This window comes from Zalophus californianus, chromosome 2, assembly GCF_009762305.2.
Source record: "Zalophus californianus isolate mZalCal1 chromosome 2, mZalCal1.pri.v2, whole genome shotgun sequence".
Lineage (NCBI taxonomy): Eukaryota > Metazoa > Chordata > Mammalia > Carnivora > Otariidae > Zalophus > Zalophus californianus.
Window position 1 is genome coordinate 173843885 of NC_045596.1, and position 19227 is coordinate 173863111.

The following is a 19227-nucleotide window of genomic DNA, read 5'->3' on the forward strand; positions in this document are numbered from 1 at the left end:
TGAAGTTACCCTAAAGTGTTAAAAGCAGTTTAGACCTACTTTAGTATTATGGTTTTTCTACAAGGCCACTAAAACAGAACCCAAACAAAACTGAAAGGGAAGACAAGACAGATAATTGAGAGTTTTCAGTGGTTGGCTGATTCATTATGTACCTTGTTCTGAAATTATTTAAGCTAAGAGAAGCTTGAACAATTGATGAAATCAAGCAGTCTCTATTTTTTTAATTAAACTTTTCATTTTGAGATAATTACGGATTCACAGACAGTTGTAAGAAATAACACAGATCCCATGGGTCCTTTACCCAGTTGCCCTAATGGAAACATCTTACAAAACTAGAGTATACTATCACACCCAGGATACTGACATGGATACAGTCAAGATACAGATTAATTCCATCATCACAAGAATCCCTTGTGTTGTACTTCTATAGCTTCAATCCCTCCATTGCCATCCCTTACTTAGTCCCAGGCAACTACGAATCTGTTCTCCATTTCTTTCATTTCATTAGTTTTTAAATGTTATAAAAATGGAATGATAATATGTAACCATTTGGGATTGGCCTATCTCAGATGGAAATCCATCCAGGTCGTTGCATGGATCTGTTCCTTTTTATTGCTGAGCAGTATTGCGTGGCATGGATGTATCATGGTGTGTCTAACCATTCACCCCTTGAAGGGCTGATCTGTTTCCAGTTTGGGGCTATTACAAATAAACTGATATGAGCATTTGTGTACAGGTTTTTTGTGAACACAAGTTTTCACTTCTTTCAGATAAATACATAGCAATGTAAATGCTGGGTCATATGGTAGTTCCATGTTTACTTTTTTATGAAATTACCAAACTGTTTTCTAGAGTGGCTGTACCATTTTACATTCCCCCATCAATGTATTCCCACCCATGTCCTTGCCAGCATTTGGCGTGATCACAATTTTTTTTTTTTTAAAGATTTTATTTATTTATTTGAGAGAGAGAGAATGAGAGATAGAGAGCACGAGAGGGAAGAGGGTCAGAGGGAGGAGCAGACTCCCCGCCGAGCAGGGAGCCCGATGTGGGACTCGATCCCGGGACTCCGGGATCATGACCTGAGCCGAAGGCAGTCACTTAACCAACTGAGCCACCCAGGCACCCGTGATCACAATTTTTTAATTTCAGCCATTCCAATTAGCATGTAGTGGTATTTCATTGTTTTAATTTGCATTTCCCTCATGGCTAATGATTTTAAACACCTTTTCATGTGCTTTTTTGCTATCTGTATATTATCCTCTTTGGTGAACTATTTCTTCATGTTTTTTACCCATTTTCTAAAAAGATTGTTTTTTTTTTTTTACTACTGAGTTTTGAGACACTAGTCCTTAGTCACTATGTAGCAAGCATTTTCTCCCAATCTGTAGCTTGTCTTTTCAACCTTTTAAAGTTTTTCCATTTGTATATCATACAATTAGTATCAGGTCTTAGAATTCTTTGCCTAGCCCTAGACCTAGAAGGCTCTCTCCTGTTCTTTTCCAAAGGTTTTCAGTTTCATGTTTTATTTAAATCTGTGATCAATTTTGAGTTTACTTTTGTGTAAAATGAGACAGGTGGATGGTCACTGTTTTTGCTTCTTGCTGTCCGACATCATTTGCTGAAAGGCTATCTTTCCTCCACTGACTTTTGTACCTTTGTCAGAATCATTTGAGTATATTTACATAGTTCTATTTCTGACTTCTCTATTTTATACCACTGATCGATTCATCTATCCCTCCACCAATACTGTCTTGATTACGGTAGCTATATAATAAGACTTAATATCATACAGATTGATTCCTCCCTCTATAGGGTCATTTTTCAAAACTGTTTAGTTGTTCTAATTTCTTTGCCTTTCTATATACATTTTATAATACTCAAGTATAAAAATTCTTCTGGGATTTTGATAGAAATTGTATTAAATTGTGTATCAACTGGGGAAAATCACTATATTATGCTGACTCTTTCAATCCATAAACACTGTATATCATTGCCTTTATTTATATCAAGTTTGATTTCTTCATCATTTTGTAGTTTTCAGCATAGGTCTTATATATATTCTGTTAAATTTACACCTATTTTTTAGTAACTATACATGCTATATTTTTAATTTTGGTGTCCACAAATCTTTTGCTAGTATATAGAAATACAAATAATTTTTTAAAAGTTTATTTTAGGGCGCCTGGGTGGCTCAGTTGGTTAAGCGACTGCCTGCAGCTCAGGTCATGATCCCGGAGGCCGGGATCCAGTCTCGCATCAGGCTCCCTGCTCAGCAGGGCGTCTGCTTCTCCCTCTGACCCTCCCCCGCTCATGCTCTATCTCATTCTCTCTCTCAAATAAATAAAATCTTTAAAAAAAATAAAAGTTTATTTTATATCCTTTGACCCTGCTGAACTCATGTTAGTTTTAACAGCTTGCGGTTTCCATTTGGGTTTTTTTTTGTTTGTTTGGTTTTGTTTTTCTGTAGATTCTATGCAGACAATTTTGAAACCTACAAATAAGGACACTTTTATTTCTTCCCTTCTGATCTGTATTTCTTTTTCTTATTTTTCCCTAGTGTCTAGATCTTGCAGTCTGATGTTAAAGAAGAGTGTTGAGAGTTTATATCCTTGTCTTATTTCCAATTATAGGGGGAGGCTTTCAGTATTTCACTATTAAGTATAATATTAGTTGTAGTTTTTTTTTTAATAGATACTCTTTATCAAGTTGAGGAAGTTTTCTACTCTTCTTATTACTCTAAGAGTTTCTATCATGAATGGATGGTGATTTTTTTTTTAAGATTTTATTTATTTGACAGAGAGAGAGACACAGCGAGAGAGGGAACACAAGCAGGGGGAGTGGGAGAGGGAGAAGCAGTCTCCCCGCTGAGCAGGGAGCCTGATTCTGGACTCAATCCCAGGACCCTGAGATCATGACATGAGCAGAAGGCAGATGCCTAACTGACTGAGCCACCCAGTGCCCCAGATGGTGAATTTGTTAAATGCTTTTTCTACATCAAATGAAACTTTTTATAGCCTGTTAACATAGATTAGATTAACTGATTTCAAATACTGAACCAGACTTGTATCACTGGAATAAACTCCACTTGGTCACAGTATACAATTCTTTTTATGTATTACTTAATTCAGTTTGTTAACATTTTGTTAAGGATATTTGGATTTATATTCATGAGGGAGATTGGTTTAGTTTCTTTGTACTGCCTTTGTCTAGTTTTGATATCAGGGTAATACTAGCTTCATAAAAAATTCAGAAGTGTTCTCTTCTCTATTTTCTGGAAAAGACAGAGTAGAATTGATGTTAAATCTTCTTTAAATGTTTCTTAGAATTCTTCATGAAGCTATCTGGGACTAGGGATTTCTTTTTGGGGACTTTTCCAGTTATGAATTCAATTTCCTTAATGATAAAGTTTTCAACTGATCTATTTCATATGGGATGAATTGTGGTATTTTACATTTTTCAAGGAATTAGTTCATTTCTTCTAAGTTGTCAATTTTTTCTGCACACATTTGTTTGTAGTATTCCCTTAGTATTTTTGTCATGTCTGTAAGGTCTGTGGTGATAGCCCTTGTTTTATTCCTGATACTAGAAATCTGTGTCTTTTTTTCTTTAATCTTGCCACAAGTTTGTAAATTTTAGTAATCTTTCCAAACAACCAGCTATTTGTTCCATTAATTTTCTCTTAAGTTTTTCTTTCCAATTTCATTGATTTATGCTCTTACTTCTTCTGATTCATTTGTGTTTACTTTTTCTTCTAGATTCTTGAGGTGGAAGCTTAAGTTAGTGAGACTTTTTCTCTTTTCTAATGCATGCATCTAGTTCTATAAATTTTCCTCTCCTTGTTGTTTTAGCTGTATCCCTCAAATTTTGATATGTAGTATTTTCATTTTCATTCAATATATTTTTTATTTCCCTTGAGACTTAGAAGTGTGTCCTATAGTTTTCAAGTGTTTAGAGATTTTCTGTAGTATTTCTGTCATTTCTAGTTTGACTCCATTATGGTTGATGAATGCACTCTATATGATATCTATCCTTTTAAAATTGTTCAGATTTCTGGGGCACCTGGGTGGTGCAGTCAGTTAAGCACCCAACTCTTGATTTCAGCTCAGGTCATGATCTCAGGGTTGTGAGATCGAGCCCCACATTGGGCTCTGCACTGTGTGTTGAGCCTGCTTAAGCTTCTGTCTCGCTCTCCCTTTGTCTCCCCACCACTTGCTCTCTCAAAAAATAAAAATAAATAAAATTATTCAGATTTCTTTTATGGGCCAGAATATGGTCTATCTTGGTTCATGTTCCATGGGAGCCAGAAAAGAATGTATATTCTGTTGTTGCTGGATGTTCTATAAATATCAGTTACATCCAACTGGTTGATGCAGTAGCAGAGGTCTTCCATATGCTCACTGATTCTATCTATTCTATAGTTTCTGAGAGAAGGATATTGATGTCTGTAACTTTAATTGTGGTTTTGTCCATTTCTTTCAGTTCTATCAGCTTTTGCTTCATTTGTCTACAACTCTGTTTGATGCATATATATTTAGGATTGTTTTATCTTCTTGGTGAACTGACCCTTTTATTATTATATAATGTCCCTATCTGTCCCTGGTAATTTTCTTTGCTCTGAAAACTCCTGCTTTCTTTTGACCGATGTTTGTGTGATATATCTTTTACCAACTTGGCTACACAGTTACATTTGTACTGAGTTTTTCCACTAATAGCACGTAGTTGGGTCATGTTTTGTATAACCCACCCAAAAAATCTTTGTCTTTAACTGATGTATTTAGATCACTTACCTTTAAGGTAATTAATATGTTAGGGCTGATGTCTACTACTCTATTTTTTGTTTTCTGTTTTTCATTTTTATTTTGCTTTGTTTTTTTTTTTTCCTGGCTTCCTATGGATTATTTGAACATTCTACTTCCCTCAAAAAAATGGAGCAGATAAACTTTTCCCTATTCTTCCCACAAAGTATAACTAAAATTCCTGGATGTTATATATGAAACAAACATAAGAAGATTCTGAAAGGTAAAGAGAAGGCAGACCTGCTAGGGACCTTGGGACCGAAGGAACAACACAGTGGTAGGTTTCCTGTGTTTTCTTGTTACCCCACATATTCCACACTCAAGGCTGAAAAATCCAACAAACCAAAACCCCAACAAATAAAGACTAGATGACAGAAAAATAGATAGATTTAAAAAAAAAAAAAAAAAAACCTCAATTGCTCCACCCAAAGGACCAGGAAAGAGGCTGCCTAGCAAGATAAACTGTTACGTAGTAACCACTGTACTACAGCTAAATACCAAAGAAAAATATGTGCTCCCCCACTCTGTCCACCCATCACTTCTACTAGCACTTCTTCTAAGCTGTAAGGAGGCTGGGCACCCAATCCCATTACTGCAGTTGTTCCAGAGAAGGCTGAACAAGAAGCCTGGAATTCTATCCCTGCTGGGTAGTAACAAGCCCCTCCATCCACAGCATCAGTGGTGACCCTGTGGAGATCCCCTTTCCCCTCCATCCAGTAGTAAGGAAGCACTCCTCCTCTCTCACTAGTATGGTAGAAAATGAAGCCTAATGGGGAATCAAGACTTTCTCCACCATATAGAAGTAACATGGCCACTCTCCTCCTCATCCTGTTATTGAAGGCCAAGCTGGAAGCAGTAATAAGGCACTCCCACCAAGCTAGCGATGTATCAGTGAAGGCCTAGTGGGGAGTTGAAACTCCTATTCCAGCTATAATGAGAAATCTTCCTGCTTCCCCAGCCTGGGAGTCAATGGAGGCTAAATGAGAAACCTGAACTCCTACTCCCTCCTGGGAGTTAGAGGATGCCAACTCTACCCAACTTTCTCTGTTGGAACTCTCAGAAGAAGAAAGTTAAGGGGCGCCTGGGTGGCTCAGATGGTTAAGGGTCTGCCTTCAGCTCAGGTCGTGATCCCAGGGTCCTGGGATTGGGCCCCACATCGGGCTCCCTGCTCAGGAGAGAGCCTGCTTCTCCCTCTGCCTGCCTTTCCCCTTCCTTGTGCACATGCGCTCTCTCTCTGTCAAATAAATAAAATCTTTTAAAAAAAAGGAAGAAGAAAGTTAAAACAGAAGGTTTAAATAAGATCCAGAGTCTCATAATAATAACCAAACTGTCCAGGTTTTGATCTATTATTTGCATTTAAGAACTAGAAAGACTGTTAGAATAATCTGATAAAGATTTTAAAAACAACCAAAAAAGGTTTCAACAAGCTACCATGAATGTGCTTGAAACAAAGAAATACAAAATCCTGGGGGGGGGGGGGCCGGATATTCAGCAAAGAGATAGAAAATATAAAGGAAAATCAAATTTAAATTTTAGAAGTGAAAAATAACAGATTCAAGCAGATGAACAAATTCTAAACAGAATACATTGAGAGAAATTCACTCCGATGCATCATAGTGAAACTTCCAAAAAAAAGAAAAAATCCTGAAAAAGGAAGGATACCTTCCCATAAAGAGAAACAAATCAAGTGACAGTGGATTTCTCATCAAAACCCATAGAGGCCAGAATGAAATGGCACAACATTGTTCAAGCAATGAAAAAAAAAAAAAAAAAAAAGAATTGTCAACCCAGAAATCTATCCCCATTGCAAATATCCTTCAGGAATGAAGGGGAAATCAAGACATGTTTGAATGAAGGGACAAGAAGAGAATTTGTCACCAGCAGACAAATCCTAAAAGAATGGCTGAAGGAAGTTCTCTGAACAGAAAGTTAACGATAAAAGAAGGAAGTTTAACATCAAGAAGGAGTAAAGATGGTAAGTGGAAAATGCATCAATGCAACAGATTTTCCTTCTCTTCTTGAGTTTTATAAATTACATTTCATGGTGTAAGCAAAAATTATAACACTAAGGGTACTAGTTATTGTTAATAAAGCATTAAAAAAAACAAAAAAATTATAACACTGATGTTGTTCTGTCTGACATAGTGGAAATATTTAAGGCAGTTATATTATAAATGGGGAAGGTAAAGGAATGTAAAGGGAAGAATTCTACCCTTCACTTCAAAAAATTCAGCCCAAATTGTCATCTTACAATGGTAGACTGTGATAAGTTATGCATATTTAATGTAATTCCTAGAGAAACCACTAAAAATGCTATCCAAAATATACACACAAAAACACTATATGTAAACCAAACCATATCAATTTTAAGAATTGAGGCTTCATGACTATTATAATCAACATCAGGTGGCAAATTGCAGAATACTAAAAATGGGAATAAAAACATCATGATTTCTGTCTTTTTTTCAGATTCATGACAAAACAGGAAATGTAGTATGGATCAGGTTTGAGTACCTCCTTCTATGTTTTAAAAGCATGTGAGTTTATGTCTATTTGTCCTTTTTTTCTTTAAGGGAAACATTGTTTAAAGGCACTAAAATAATAACGAATCTCCAAGTAAGTGCTCTATTTTATTCTATCAAAATTGGTGGGGGAATTTTGCACCTAAATAAAATTTTAAGTAAAATCTTAAACTGTATCTAAAGAGTATGTGTCACAAAGAAAGGAATCCTGTGGCCAATATTTTTCTAAGAATAAAAAAAGCAAATGTTACTCTGTGTGCCCTTGTCCTGTACTTTTCCATACTTTGTTCCTACCCCACCCTCTTTTTTATGCATAAAACAAATTCAAATCATACAAAAGGACAAAAGAAAGTCTCCTCATCTGCCATTCTAATACTATATCCCAACTCAGACACTTCGGACCACTGATTTTGTGGTTCTGAAGGTAAACTTCCATAAATCTACATTGTATGCTTATGCCACTATGTCTCAATATGTTTTGAAACTTTAAGCAGCATTGACTCTTTTTTAGTGAAGATAAGGCATTTAACTTTCTTAATAGTAGTTTCTTTTTCTTCCTCCTCCTTCCAAATTTTGTTGCTTTACCTTTTTATATGCTCCATTATTTGCTATAAACTTTGGAAGATAAACTCATCCCTATTCTCAGTCTACCTTCACCTCTTACCCTGTAAGCTGAACAAACCACACTTTTTTTAAAGATTTTATTTATTTATTTGACAGAGACAGCGAGAGAGAGAGAGCACAAGCAGGGGGAGCAGCAGAGGGAGAGGGAGAAGCAGACTCCCCACTGAGCATGGAGCCCAACATGGGGCTCGACCCCAGGACCCTGGGATCATGACCTGAGCCATAGGCAGATGATCAACCAATGGAGCCACCCAGGTGCCCCAAACCACGCTTTTCTTCAATCTCACTTCCTCCCAATTACTGTCAGCTTATGCCATGATCCAAGTATCACCCAGGCTCTCCATGAAACCATTTAACTGTCCCAAAGTGCAAGGACTGGTTTGTTGCTTACTACCCACCTGCCTTTCAGGGAATATTCTTCATTGCTTGTCTGGTTTAATTATAGTCCATGGATTTGGAATTTGTCTTGCTGGAATAAAACCTAGAGTAACTTTTTTTTCAGAAATGAGTTTGGGATGTAAACTTTCTGAATCTCTCCATATCGCAAAAAATTCTTTATTTAGTTTCATACTTGACTGAATTATTCCTGGGTGTACAAATCTAGGGCTAGGTTTGTTTTCTGTCAGAATTTTGGGGCCATGGTCCCGCTACCTTCTGGCATTTTGAGATGCTGATTGAAAACTTTAGTATGATGTTCATTCCTACGAAGAACATTTGTTTTTCTTTTTTAAAACCATTAGAATCTTCTCTTTAGTCTTAGAGCTCTGAAATTTCATTAGCATGGGTCTGGTGTAGGTCTGTTAAAATTTACTGTCCTCAGCATTAGTTTGGCCTTTTTATTCTCAAGACATGTGTCTTTCTTCAACTCTAGAAAATTTCATGATTATTTTACCTCATTGGTTGTTCTTTTTCTCTGGTTTCAGAACTCTTACTGGACAAACATTGGGCTTTGTAAATTGATTCTCTCTCTCTACTTTTCTCATATTTTACATCTTTTCTTCTGAGTTTCTTGAAATTTTTTATAGCCGCTTTTTTAAAATGTTGGTAATCATACATTAAAATTCCATGGATTATATCTGTGCTTTGGTTTATCCATGTTTCATATTAGAATATTCTTATTTTAAAGATGATAATTTCTTTATATCTCTCAGGATACTAATTAGATATCTTTAAAGTATCTTTTCTCTAAATCAGTAATTTCCTCTGGGGTAGTGGTTCTCAACCAGGATCTACTCTGTTCTCCTGTGCATTTGGCAATATCTTTGTCCAGATATTGAGACAATGTTGTTCACAATGGGTAGAGAGGAAGAGTTGCTTGCTACTATAATCTACTGGATAGAGGCCAGGAAGCTGCTAAATATTGTACAATGTACAGGACCCTCTCCATTACAAAAAAAATTCAGCCCAAATTGTCAATAGTGCAGAAGTTGAGAAATCCTGCCCCAGAGTGATTTCCTTTTTTTTTTTTTTTTTTCTGTTTTATGTTGCTGGTTTCTACTATCTATTCCTTTTGACAAATTATTAGACTGATTCACAGTAGGTGCTTTGCTTTCGGTCTTGCACATGGAACATACAGACCAGCTAGGGCCTGTCCAACTGCTAGAACTAGAATGTGGTGTTACTCTTGGTCACCAGTTCACACACTAGAAGGCCTCAGCTCTCACATAGGGATTGTTGGAATGCCTTTGAAGAGTTCTACCTCTTATAAATACTGCAACTGGTTACAAGCAGGGGGACAGAAGGTGCAAACCTGAGCCATTCTCCAGACTTGTGACCGATGACCTCAGTTTCTGTTTTTCTGCTTTGTACCTATGCTGTTCTTTTTACCTGCTGCACTGAACTCAGAGCCCAGCTGGGCTCCTCCCTGAAAGCTCCTCCAGCTTCATTCGGGGGCCTCTTCTCTCTGCTCTCAGGAGCAGACGCCTCATTATGCTCAGAAACACATTCTCTTTTATCTGTCTTCATTGCCATTTCAAATGGGACTTAGGAAGGGAGAGTAGACACATATTTAGTTAGTCCACAAACTTGACAGCTCTTCTCATTTGTTTTCAAATCAAGGATACTTGTTTATGAGGTTCTCTTACAAAAGGATACATCTCCAAAATAATTTTAGAAAAGTGTCAGCTATATATGCAGAGGGAAAACTTCTAAACAATCAATTTAGAATGACACTGAGGAAAAAAAAAAAAAACACTGGATTTGTAACATTTGAAAAGGATGTCACATTCTAGACCTAAGCTTCACGTTTTAACTGAGGAGATGACCTGATTAACCTACAGATCCTTTTCAGTTCTATTTCTATTATAAAATGAAGACTGGTATTTAGAATAAGCTTTATATTTTGTGTTTGTGTGTTTTATTTTATTATGTTACGTTAGTCACCATACATTACATCATTAATTTTTGATGTAGTGTTCCATGATTCATTGTTTGTGCATAACACCCAGTGCTCCACGCAGAATGTGCCCTCTTTAATACCCATCACCAGGCTAACCCATCCCCCCACCCCCTCCCCTCTAGAACCCTCAGTTTGTTTCTCAGAGTCCATAGTCTCTCATGGTTCATCTCCCTGTCCAATTCCCCCCACTTCATTTTTCCCTTCCTGCTATCTTTTTTTTTTTTTTTATAACATATGATGTATTATTTGTTTCAGAGGTACAGGTCTGTGATTCAACAGCCTTACACAATTCACAGCGCTCACCATAGCACATACCCTCCCCAGTGTCTATCACCCAGCCACCCCATCCCCCCCGCCCCACCACTCCAGTAACCCTCAGTTTGTTTCCTGAGATTAAGGCTTTATATTTTGACCACTAATATTTCATTACACCATCTCTTAATGAAAAAATTTAGTGCATGACTAGGCTTCCCCTGTGATACAAAATGGAGTAGTATAAAATGCTTCACTCTGATTAACCAATATTTATGAGTCTCCTCTGTGTAAATACAGAGCTTTAGTTTCCTCATACACTTTCCAGATTTTAATGTTTCTCATCAGAAGGAGGTATGAATATGTTAGTCTAAAAATAATTATCAACAGAGGGAGAGAGAAACATAATGCTGATAACAGATTTATTAATGGTGGGGATATATAAAATCTGCACAAAGATCTTAGGGTATCTAATAACTTGGTATCAAAAGTATCTTATTAGAAATTATTGCTGCTGATTGTTTTTTTTTCATGGAAAAAATACATTTGGAGGGTTTATCCACTTGTAATGTGTAAATATTTGAAGGGTAGATGGTCTGTTTTACTGCTTAAGGAGAAAAACTGAAGGAAAAATAATACACTGACCTATTCAAGAAAAGGCAATTCAGGATCCCGGAAGCGTCAAAACTCTGAACTGACAGTTGTCAGTGTTATGAAATGCATCACTGCCCTCCCAGAAGCACACTGTTGCCTTGACTTTCTTCTCGGTCAACAAAAAGAATTGGCAATGTTAAACTTCCTCACTACCCTAATAAAGAAAGTGAAAAATAGTTTATTTTTCCTTTTGCAAAATTGTAACAGCTTCCTATACTGATAGGGTGAAATTCATTGCTAATATCGTCCAGTCTGGGACATTATCCACATATTTAGGACTTCTAGAACAGTATCTGAAAGGCACTGATTGTGAGTCTCCAAATAATAGAATTATAAGGTTAGTAAGACTATTGAGTGTACACACATAATATATATTGTATATATTAATATTTTGTATATAGGTTATTTATTATATAAACACAAATAACTAAAATAATTTCAGCAAAATTATTTCATAATCTACTTAGGAAATATATTCTAACATTTAATAACATTCTAACTAACATTCCTACCATCAGAACATACTTCTTTCATCTAATCTAAATCCCATACATTGTAACTTAAATCTATTTCTTTTCCCAGTGGGGTTTCAGAACAGTTGGTCAGCATCCTCCATACAAATAATCTCTCATATATTTGAGTCATCGTTAAAGACCCTCACAGCCATCTTTCCTCAGGCAAAATGACCCTAAAGCCCTAACTTCTTCCCACAGATCATATTTCCTAAGACTTGAATCATTCTGAAGTTCCATCTTGGGACAGTTCCGAGTTCTGTGCATCTCTCTGTTTCCTCACAAGCATCTCTACCTCCTCCTTACTAGCACGTACAGTAGTGATCTTCCCAACAAGTGTCATTCTGGAGCCAACGCAGGACCAGAATAGCTTTAAGATTTTAACAATCTTCATTATGAGACTATTCATGCTACCCCTAAATCTGCATCACAGAGTTGGGAATGAAATCCAAATAGTGATTTTAAAATGTATCATATCAGGTGCTTTTCCCTTATGTGCAGTTATTGTTACAAATCTTATCTCACAAATCATAGGAAAACTGTCCACTCTCTCATTTATTTGTGTGCTGATTTTCAGCCTTTTCTACAACAGGAAACAGAGCAAGACTAACAAACAGGAATCCCAATATTACAGGGAAAATACCAAAGAAATCTGTTCACTAAGTTTTCTTTTCTTTCCTAAACTGATCTAACCAAAAGAAAACCTATAGCTATGTCTCCTGAGTAATTAACATGATAGAAAGAGGAGGAAACCATGTCCAGAAAAGCACTGGAGAGAATGCTATGCCAGGAGGCGGGTTTGTAATTCACTGGACCAAGATAATATCTCCATGGAATCTCTGATGGAAAGAAAATCAACTGCAGCCTAAGTTTACTACTTATTGTTAACAGCCCTCTTCCAGATAGAGAACAGCTGACAGCTTGGGTGATAGGGTTTCTTCATTGTGTTGTTTCTCCAAAGCTTAGGGACCTGTGGTCTGGAGCATACATTCATATCATTGATATGCCTGTTCAAAATAACCATCATATTCTAATAATGATGCTCCCATTCAGAATACATCTCTTTAAAAAATTACTTCAGAGTCAGGTATGGAATACACACAAACATATGCTTTCAAAAAGTCTAATTCATTTATGGTTGGAACTGATTTTCCAACTCATTTTACCAAGCTTGATTGCCTATCCTGTCATCAAAAGTAGCTCCAAATTACTTCTGCCATTTTTTTAGAAATCAAATCTATTCTTCTTTATACTTTTCTCATAATTACTTCATTTTCTCAAAAATTGAACACGTATTTATTCTTTTATCACAAAAAGATGTAAAATAATTATATGTACCATTTTGTACACATTAAAGAAAATGATAAGTTTATAAAATTAAGCAAAGCAATAAAGCTGTAGAAATGCACTAAAACATTAACATTGATTATCTCTGATGATAAAATTATAAGTGATTTTCTTCCTTCTACATTTCTATTTCCATACTCTTAATAATCAGAATATATTTCTTCCACTAGAAAACAAAACTTTAAAACATTCTTCCACACTATTTTTAGTAGTCACCAAGTGATGCTAAAATAAGGTTCGCACAGCTGTTCAATTAACTCTGGACATGGAGAGTTGATAGAGGGATAAATTTTTAATATTCTGCCTTACTGAGGAATACACTTTAACATTCGCCCTCTTTGTCATGTATTTAGTCCCTCACTAATTCTCATTCATTGGCCCAAACAAGAATCATATTTATTAGCCAAAACAACTGTTTTTATGTTTCTTGTGTTTCCAATAACTGGTAAAATTTCTCTGTACACATGTACACTTCTATTGGTCAATGCTCTATCTTCAACTCAACCTGATTATTTGGTGGGTATGACTTTCTCCCTAATTTTAATCAGTTTTCTCACCTTAAAAAATTCAAGAACATTGAGTATCACAGTAGCATATCTAAAACATGCTTTCTATATTTATTCCAATGCATGTAAATTGTGAAAAACAACTGCATAAGAAAGAGTCTTCATTTTTCTCATGATCTGGCAAAGGTCCAGGACATAATGAGTACACCAGATATATCTGCTGAATGGCATGACTACAGATGTTGATGGCAAAAATGGTCTCTTGCTTGTTCTTAGCACCTCTAACCTTACCTATTAAAAAATATATTTGTTAGGCAAGTACATATGTGGAAAGTAGAATCTCTGGGCATCATCTTCTCTTACAGGCATTTTATCTGCATAGACAAACAGTTCTTAGCAGGAATTTATCAGTCAACTCCATTTATAAAAGATCAATCCTAATTGAACTTAAAATTGGGCAGTGGGCATCTTTTGTCTCAACAGTGGTTCTTAAGGTTTTCCACACAAAACATCCTCTGTATCTAAACATATTTTATAAACAATGAGACATTATCTCCTTATACTTTGGATTTTTTCTACTATCATGTTCCCTAGTCAGTATTCATTTACTGCAGTGTTACTCCCACAACCATCCTCTCTGAGACATCCAAAAATACTTTAAAAGCCAATGAAGGGGGGGAAATTGGAGGGGGAGATGAACCATGAGAGACTATGGACTCTGAGAAACAAACTGAGGGCTCTAGAGGGGAGGGGGTGGGGGGATGGGTCCGCCTGGTGATGGGTATTAAAGAGGGCACGTTCTGCATGGAGCACTGGGTGTTAAATGCAAACAATGAATCATGGAACACTACATCAAAAACTAATGATGTAATGTACGCTGCTTAACATAACATAATAATAATAAAAAAAATCACAGATAGATGTAAAAAAAAAGAGCCAACAGTCTTAAAATCGCTTTCCTAAAATGCATAATTTTATAGCATGAGATATCAATTCTGATTGGATGATTATTCAAACCTTATCAAAATCACACTGTGCTGCACGAGTCTGCATCTACTGGTAGCATTAAATTCAGTAGCTGACTACACATTCTAGAGAGAAACACATAATTTCTTTTTATTTGTTCCTTATTTACTTGAGATTAGATCACTGAAAAACTCCATATCCTCCAAGCATTGGGTTATAAAACTGATAAACTGATATGCATCTTCACAGAGCCAGAGGTATTCTAAAATTACTTCATAAAATCCCCTTTACTCTGCTGTGCTGTATTTCCTCTTTTAGCCATTTATGCTACAATTTTAATTCCCATTCCTCTTCTTGGGTCTCTTCAGTGTCCTCATTAACTTTCCTAGGAACCCCAGAAAAAATGTCAACTCAATTACTCCAAATGCATATAACAGAGAATACATTTAATGTTTGATCTACATACATATTCCATGAGAAATTTAAATGATTTAAATATTAATCTATAAACTGGGACATTATGAAAGAAATGGGACTACCTCCATATGCTGTGTGTTTCAGATGAGTTTAGGGTTCTTTATACTGCCATGTGTATTTCAACATGTTAACTGGCTAATAAAGAGCATATTAAGATGAAGTGAAGTCAGAAAGGAGTGGTCACATTGACTGCGACGTGGGAGAAAGTACAAGGCTATCCAGGTTTCTTACAGATGCTTAAGCTGAATCTTGAAAGAGGAGGGGCTGCTACTCAGAACAGGCTGTATTGTCAAAAGTACCTCACCCCCCTGGGTCCTACTGAGCCCATCAGAGATTGGGGCTGGCTGTTGACTCTTCAATTAGAACACTTCAATAACTATAACTACCACATTTATTCCTAAAGAGGTTTTTCATGATTTCTTTGAGTTCTGGTTTTCATTATGTATTACTCCCTCAAGGGCCCAAAGTATAACAAAATACTGAAGTTTATTTTACACAGAGCCTCAAAATATGTAAAGACTAGTGCCAAATATGATGCCCTAGAAATGTACAGTAAAGCATTACCAATGTTTCAAGAAACAAAAACCAAGATAATATGCCATTACTTTTTTTTTTTAAGAGAAATAGAGAGAGCGAGTGTAAGTGGGGGTGGTCAGAGGGAGAGGGAGAATCTCAAGCAGACTCCCTGCTGAGCATGAAGCCAGATGTGGGGCTCAATTCCATGACCCTGAGATCATGACCTGAGCTGAAATCAAGAGCTGGATGCCCAACTGACTTAGACACCTAGGCGCCCCTTTGCCATTACTTCTTGAATGTAAGAATTATTTGGCCACCAACAGGAAATGGACAGGGTCCTATTAATTTTCAGTATCTAAACAATAACTATTAAAACATTTACTGATCAATTATGACATGCAGAAACAGATCTGTTCTTAAGGAGCTATAAGCTAATTAGGGAGACAGGATATACAGAAAAATTAAATATACCTGTGGAAGAATATTTTAAATGCCAACCTTAGTATAGAATCACAAAACTACCAGAATTCTATTTGAGTTCCATCCTGTCATAAGTAAATTTTAAACCATGGAAATAAAGATAAATAAGCCTTTCCCCCATGATGACTAGGATTCTTTTATTTCATAGAATTTATGTCACAGAAAATGGGAGTTCCAAAACAAGAGATGTTAAGTAATTCCAAACAACTGAACAGTGGGATCTAACAACATTGCACTTCAGATTAGCCCACTTCCCCTATTATCTACTGAAAAGAAAAACTGTAAATTATTGTCTCAGTTCTAAATCAATACAATTATTTAATTGGGCTACATGGCTTGTACTTCAATAAAAGGATTCTTGAAACAGCTCAACTTCTCCAAAAGAAATGTATTATCTGGCTTTGTCATTCATTACACACCTAATAGATTACTATTTTTCAATACTGAGAGCCTGAAATAGAAACTTAATAATGTTTGTTGAATGAATGAATGAATGTTGAAAATATAAATGTATTAATTTCATGTTGATACATGGCTGTGGGACTCCATTCTTAATCCCCAATTCCCACCAACAAAATAAATTCTGTGAGTTGATAAACAGGATTAGTTCAAAATAGATAAATGCTCATGTTCCAGTCTATTGATTTATATCTATATTCATGCATTTTCAAAGACAATATTATTTATGCAATCAAGCAGAAATACTCCTTTAAGCCATTCATGTCTTTTGTGTAATTAGGCAATTAGGATGTGCTAGCCATAGTAAAATAATAAACAAGAAACTCTGAGAAGGATTGTGAGATCTTATTTTAAAAAGAAAAGAAGTGGAGTGCCTGGGTAGCTCAGTCAGTTGAGTGTCTCACTCTTGGTTTCAGTTCAGGTCATGGTCTCAGGATTCTGAGATTAAGCCCTGCATTGGGCTCCACGCTCAGAGGGGAGTCTGCTTGAGATTTTTCTCTCTCCCTCTCCCTCTGCCCCTACCCCCACCAAAATAAATAAATAAATATTTAAAAATAAATAAAGAAAAAAGAACTGTATGTAACCAAAGAGATTTTGTTCTGGGTGATTGTGTAAATATTTGTTACTTATGACTTTTGTATGATATCGTGAAGGAAGCTGAGTATCAAATCTTTCTTTACAGCTAATTTGTAACAGTCTGTTTTACTGAAGGGTGAGAGAGGGAGAAAAAATTTAGCATTCATTGAGAACCCCCTGTAAGCTGAATACTTTATGTACAGAATCTCATAAAATCTTCACAAAGATCCTGTTAGATAGGTACTATCAGACCCATTTCTTCACCAGAAGACATAATGGATCAGAGGATATCATTTGTAAACTAAGACCATAAAACTGGCAAGCAGAATTATAATTTTAATCCATGGTTGAGTGCTTCCAAGACCCATATTCTTCTCACATAGACCACTCAACCTTTCTTAAAGGAAGACAACCCTTGCCCCATGATTAAAATGGTGGTTAGCATCTACTGTAAGCTACACAAGGGCAAATTTTCTGTCTCTTTCCCTCTAAAACTAAAATAATAGCTACTTAATAAACATTTCTATAGTGAATAAATTTGGCTCTTTAAATGTTTTCTCCCACTTCTAAATCTAACCCTGGTTCAAACTCTGAATGACCAGAGTACTAGCTGGATCACCTGGATAAAAACCCTAAGTTGCATAAAACATGGCTCTCTCTAGAGAAATTAGCTATTTCGCATCAGATAAATGCACATCTAATCAGCAAGGACTTTGTAGTCCACGAAAATTTAAATAAACAGACCCTGTTGTAATAATATAGTGTTTCCTCTTCTCTGAGAACAATGGCCTTCAAATTGATGGATAAAATAACTTTTCATTAAAACTATAAAATACACTGGCCACCACTTTCATCCCAAGAATTCATCCTCTCCCCCAGTACTGCCACTGGAAGCTGGCTGTAGTGAAAAGACCCTAAAACATACTCCAAATAACCCTGTGTCCTGCTAGATATGCCCTTATGTAATACCTTCCCCTTGAGTATGGGCAGGATCTGTAACTTTACTTCTCACCAACAGAATGGTGATAAAAATGGAAAAATTATGTAATGTCACTTTCATGATTACATAAGATTGCAGGGTCTATCTTGCTTATAGACTGTCTCCCTTGGTGGCTTCAAGAAAGCAAATGGCCATACTGAAGAGGCCCACATGGTAAGGAAGTAAAAGTGGCCTTTGGCCAACAACTAGCAACAGACTGAGGCTCTTATTCCAACAGATATCAAGAAACTGAAATCTGACAATGACCACATGAGGCAGGAAACAGATCCTTCTTCGATCACTTGGTGAGATCAGACTGAAGTCCCAGCCAACACCATGACTGTAGCCTTGCAAAGAACCTAGTTAAGCCATGCCCAAACTCCTGACCTACAGAAAATGCATGATGATAAATGTGTGCTGCTTGTAGCCACTACATTTGTGATAATATTGTTATCCAACAATAGATAACTAATACACTGCTCTGTAAATCTAATTGTGTTAGAAAATGTGGCGAGTTCCCATAGGTAGACTGATCTCTATTTCAGAACTTCTTAGCCTTATCAGACCCAACTCCCTATTTTATTAATACAGACTTTTAATACCTCTCTGATTATCATAAGTTAAAATAGGTTATGTACTTTACAAATTCAAGTTTATATATAATATCACCTCTTACATAATTTAAAGATCAATATAATGTCCTAAATATAGAGATATAAAGGGATATTAACTCAAAGTGAAATTATATGCATTTCAATATATTAAATACATAAAACTACATGAGAAGGCAAATAATCAAGAGAATATAACAATTGTAGGGTACCTGGGTGGCTCAATCAGTTAAGTGTCTCCCTTCGGCTCAGGTCATGATCCCAAGGTCCTGGGATCGAGTCCCGCATCGGGCTCCCTGCTCCGCAGTGATTCTGCTTCTCCCTTTCCCTCTCCCTCAGCCCCTCCCCCACCCCACTTGTTGTCTCTCTCTTGCTCTCTCTAATATAAATAAAATCTTAAAAAAAGAGAATATAACAATTGTAAATATATATGCACCCAGATATTTAAAGCAAATATTACCAAATGCAGAGGGAGAAATAAACAGAAAGACAATAATAGCAGGGGACTTCAACAATAGATAGATCATCCAGACAGAAAATCAATAAGGA

At 36.2% G+C, this 19227-nt stretch overlaps 1 protein-coding gene across 2 annotated transcripts in view; it reads right to left on the minus strand.

Annotated features, from left to right (window-relative positions):
* Window positions 1–19227, minus strand: part of NRG1 (neuregulin 1) — a 1094991-nt gene that overhangs the window by 810360 nt on the left and 265404 nt on the right. The gene's annotated exons all lie outside the window — the stretch shown is intronic.